Raw genomic sequence first — 5,801 nt, 5'->3', positions numbered from 1 at the left:
CCCGTGGTTTGTTAATCGTGGAAATGACTCTGGGACTCCAAAACAGTGAGAAACGGGCCAGAATCGGCCAAAACTGTGAGTGTTGATGACCAAAACGTAAACGCACCCCGTGGTTTGTTAATCGTGGAAATTACTCTGGGACCCCAAAACAGTGAGTAATTGTCCACGAAACGGGCCAGAATCGGCCAATACTGTGAGTGTTGATAACCAACACATAAACGCGCCATGGGATCGTTAGTCATGGAAATCACTCTAAGACCCCAAAAAGTGAGTAAATAGTCCACGAAACGAGCCAAAATTGGCCAAAACTGTGAGTGTTGATGACCGACACGTAAACGCACCCCTGGGTTCGTTTTTTGTGGAATTCACTCCGGGATCCCAAAATAGTGAGTGATAGTCCACGACACGGGTCAGAATAGGCCAAAACTGTGATTGTTGATGACCGACACGTAAACGCACCCCGGGGTTCGTTAATCGTGTAAATCGCTGTAGTACCCCAAAACGGTGAGTAATAGTGCACGAAACGGACCAGAATCAGCCAAAATTGTGAGTGTTGATCACCGGCACATAAACGCACCCTGGTGTTCGTCAATCGTGGAAATCACTCCGGGACCCCAAAACTTAGTAATGGTCCAAGAAACGGGCCGGAATCGGCCAAAACTACGATTACAACCATGGAAATCGCTTTGTGACCCAACACCATGAGTAATAGTCCATGAAACGGGTCAGGATCGACAAAAACCGTGAGTGTTGATGACCGATACATAAATGTACCCCGGTGTTCGTTAATCATGGAAATCACTCTGGGACCCAAAAACAGTGAATAATTGTCCATGAAACGGGCCAGAATCGTCCAAAACTATGACTATTGACGACCAACACGTAAGCGCACCCCGTGGTTCATTAATCATGGAAATCAGTCCGAGACCCCAAAACAGTGAGTAATAGTCCATGAAACGGGCCAGAATCGGCCGAAACTATGAGTGTTGATGACCAACACATAAACGCACCCCGGGGATGGTTAATCGTGGAAATCACTCTGGGTCCGCAAAACAGTGAGTAATAGTCCACGAAACGGGCCAAAATCGGCAGAAACTAGGAGTGTTGATGACCGACACGTAAACGCACCCCGGGGTTCGTTTTTAGTGGAAATCATCCCGGGACCCCAAAACAGTGACTAATAGTGCAGCAAACGGGCGGAATCGGCCAAAATAGTGAGTGTTGACAAACGACACGTAAACTCACCATGAGGTTCTTTTTCGTGGAATCACTACGGGCACCAAAACAGTGCGTAATAGTCCACGAAACGGGCCAGAATCGGCCAAAACTGTGAGTGTTGATTACCGACACGAAAACGCACCTCGGGGTTCATTAAAAGTGGAAATCACCACGGGACCCCAAAATAGTGAGTAATATTCCACGAAACGGGCCAGAATCGGCCAAGACGGTGAGTGTTGATGACCGACACGTAAACGCACCCCAGGGTTAGTTAATCGTGGAAATCACTCTGGGATCCCAAAACAGTGACTAATTGTCCACGAAATGGGCCGAATCGGCCAAAACTTTGATTGTTGATGACTAACACGTAAACGCACCCGGGGTTCGTTTTTAGTGGAAATCACTCCGGGACCCCAAAACAGTGAGTAATAGTCCAGCAAACGGGCCAGAATCGGCCAAAACTGTGAGTGTTGATGACCGGCACATAAGCTCACCATGAGGTTCGTTTTCAGTGGAAATCACTCCGGGACGACAAAACAGTGAGTAATAGTCCACAAAACGGGCCAGAATCGGCCAAGACTGTGAGTCTTGATGACCGACACATAAACGCACCCCGGGGATCGTTAATCGTGGAAATCACTCTAAGACACCAAAACAGTGAGTAAATAGTCCACGAAACGAGCCAATATCGGCCAAAACTGTGAGTGTTGATGACCGACACGTAAACGCACCCCTGGGTTCGTTTTTAGTGGAAATCACTCCGGGATCCCGAAACAGTGAGTAGTAGTCCACCAAACGAGCCAGAATCAGTTAAAACTGTGAGTGTTGATGACCGACACGTAAACGCACCCCGGGGTTTGTTTTGAGTGGAAATCACTCCGGGACCCCAAAACAGTGAGTAATAGTCCACGAAACGGGCCAAAATAGGCCAAAACTGTGAGTGTTGATGACGGACACCTAAACACATCCCGGGGTTCGTTAATCGTGGAAATCACTCCAGGACCCCAAAACAGTGCATAATAGTCCACGAAACGGGCCAGAATCGGCCAAATCTGTGAGTGTTGATGACCGACACGAAAACACACCCCGGGACACCAAAACAGTGCGTAATAGTCCATGAAATGGGCCAGAAATGGCCAAAACTGTGAGTGTTGATGACTGACACGTAAACTCACCATGAGGTTCGTTTTAAGTGGAAATCACTCCGGGACCACAAAACCGTGAATAATAGTCCACAAAACGGGCCAGAATCGGCCAAGACGGTGAGTGTTGATGACCGACACATAAACGCACCCCGTGGTTCGTAAATCATGGAAATGACTCTGGGACCTCAAAACAGTGAGAAACGCGCCAGAATCGGCCAAAACTGTGGGTGTTAATGACCGACACATAAACGCACCCCGGGGGATCGTTAATCGTGGAATTCACTGTAAGACCCCAAAACAGTGAGTAAATAGTCCATGAAACGGGCCAATATCGGCCAAAACTGTGAGTGTTGATGACTCACATGTAAACGCACCGCGGGGTTCGTTTTTAGTGGAAATCACTCCGGGACCCCCAAACAGTGAGTAATAGTCCATGAAACGGGCCAGATCGGCCAAAACTGTGAGTGTTGGTGAGCGACACATAAATGCACCCCGAGGTTCGTTAATCGTGGAAATCACACCGGGACCCCAAAACAGTGAGTAATAGTCCACGAAACGGGCCAGAATCGGCCAAAACTATGATTGTTGATGACCGACATGTAAACGCACCCCAGGGTTCGTCAATCGTGGAAATCTCTCTAGTACCCCAAAATGGTGAGTAATAGTGCACGAAACGGACCAGAATCAGCCAAAATTGTGAGTGTTGATCACCGGCACATGACCGCACCCCGGTGTTCGTCAATCATGGAAATCACTCCAGGACCCCAAAACTGAGTAATGGTCCAAGAAACGGGCCAGAATCGGCCAAAACTACGATTACAACCATGGAAATCGCTTTGGATCCAACACTGTGAGTAATAGTCCATGAAACGGGTAAGGATCGACAAAGACCGTGAGTGTTGATGACCGACACGTAAATGTACTCCGGAAATCACTCTGGGACCCCAAAACAGTGAATAATTGTCCATGAAACGGGCCAGAATCGTCCAAAACTGTGAGTGTTGATGACCGACACGTAAACGCACCTCGTGGTTCATGAATCGTGGAAATCACTCTAAGACCCCAAAACAGTGAGTAAATAGTCCATGAAACGGGCCAATATCGGCCAAAACTGTGAGTTTTGATGACTCACATGTAAACGCACCCCGGGCTTCGTTTTTAGTGGAAATCACTCCGGGACCCCCAAACAGTGAGTAATAGTCCACGAAACGGGCCGGAATCGGCCAAAACTGTGAGTGATGGTGAGCGACACGTAAATGCACCCCGAGGTTCGTTAATCGTGGAAATCACACCGGGACCCCAAAACAGTGAGTAGTAGTCCACGAAACGGGCCAGAATCGGCCAAAACTATGATTGTTGATGACCGACATGTAAACGCACCCCAGGGTTCGTCAATCGTGGAAACCTCTCTAGTACCCCAAAATGGTGAGTAATAGTGCACGAAACGCACCAGAATTGTGAGTGTTGATCACCGGCACATAAACGCACCCCGGTGTTCGTCAATCATGGAAATCACTCCAGGACCCCAAATCTGAGTAATGGTCCAAGAAACAGGCCAGAATCGGCCAAAACTACGATTACAACCATGGAAATCGCTTTCGATCCAAAACTATGAGTAATAGTCCATGAAACGGGTCAGGATCGACAAAGACCGTGAGTGTTGATGACCGACACGTAAATGTACTCCGGGGTTCGTTAATCGTGCAAATCACTCTGGGACCCCAAAACAGTGAATAATTGTCCATGAAACGAGCCAGAATCGTCCAAAACTGTGAGTGTTGATGACCGACAAGTAAACGCACCTCGTGGTTCATGAATCGTGGAAATCACTCCGAGACCCCAAAACAGTGAGTAATAGTCCACGAAACGGGCCAGAATCGGCCAAAACTGTGAGTGTTGATGACGGACATGTAAACGCACCCCGGGGTTCGTTAATCGTGGAAATCACTCTGGGACCCCAAAACAGTGCGTAATAGTCCACGAAACGGGCCAGAATCGGCCAAATCTGTGAGTGTTGATGACCGACATGAAAACACGCCCCGGGGTTTATTAATCGTGGAAATCACCCAGGGACCCCAAAATAGTGCGTAATAGTCCACAAAATGGGCCAGAAACGGCTAAAACTGTGAGTGTTGATGACCGACACGTAAACTCACCATGAGGTTCGTTTTAAGTGGAAATCACTCCGGGACCACAAAACAGTGAATAATAGTCCACAAAATGGGCAAGAATCGGCCAAGACGGTGAGTGCTGATGACCGACACGTAGATGAAGCCCCAGGTTCGTTAATCGTGGAAATGACTCTGGGACCCCAAAACAGTGAGAAACGGGCCAGAATCGGCCAAAACTGTGAGTGTTGATGACCGACACGTAAACGCACCCCGTGGTTTGTTAATCGTGGAAATCACTCTGGGACCCCAAAACAGTGAGTAATTGTCCACGAAACAGGCCAGAATCGGCCAATACTATGAATGTTGATAACCAACACATAAACGCACCACGGGATCGTTAGTCATGGAAATCATTCTAAGACCCCAAAAAGTGAGTAAATAGTCCACGAAACGAGCCAAAATCGGCCAAAACCGTGAGTGTTGATGACCGACACGTAAACGCACCCCTGGGTTCGTTTTTAGTGGAAATCACTCCGGGATCCCAAAACAGTGAGTGATAGTCCACGAAACGGGTCAGAATCGGCCAAAACTGTGATTGTTGATGACCGACATGTAAACGCACCCCGGGGTTCGTCAATCATGGAAATCGCTCTAGTACCCCAAAACGATGAGTAATAGTGCACGAAACGGACCAGAATCAGCCAAAATTGTGAGTGTTGATCACCGGCACGTAAACGCACCCTGGTGTTCGTCAATCGTGGAAATCACTCGGGGACCCCAAAACTGAGTAATGGTCCAAGAAACGGGCCAGAATCGGCCAAAACTACGATTACAACCATGGAAATTGCTTTGTGACGAAAACCGTGAGTAATAGTCCATGAAACGGGTCAGGATCGACCAAAACCGTGAGTGTTGATGACCGACACGTAAATGTACCCCGGGGTTCGTTAATCGTGGAAATCACTCTAGGACCCCAAAAAAGTGAATAATTGTCCATGAAACGGGCCAGAATCGTCCAAAACTGTGCGTGTTGATGACCGACATGTAAACGCACCCCGTGGTTCATTAATCATGGAAATCACTCCGAGACCCCAAAACAGTGCGTAATAGTCCACGAAACGGGCCAGAATCGGCCAAAACTGTGAGTGTTGATGACCGACACGAAAACGCACCCCGGGGTTCATTAATAGTGGAAATCACCACGGGACCCCAAAACAGTGAGTAATATTCCACGAAACGGGACAGAATCGGCCAAGACGGTGAGTGTAGACGACCGACACGTAAACACACCCCGTGGTTCGTTAATCGTGGAAATCACTCTGGACCC

The sequence above is a fragment of the Triticum aestivum genome, unplaced genomic scaffold (assembly GCF_018294505.1).
Source record: "Triticum aestivum cultivar Chinese Spring unplaced genomic scaffold, IWGSC CS RefSeq v2.1 scaffold102267, whole genome shotgun sequence".
NCBI lineage: Eukaryota > Viridiplantae > Streptophyta > Magnoliopsida > Poales > Poaceae > Triticum > Triticum aestivum.
The sequence above is the reverse complement of the archived record's forward strand: the minus strand, read 5'-3'. Positions refer to the sequence as shown.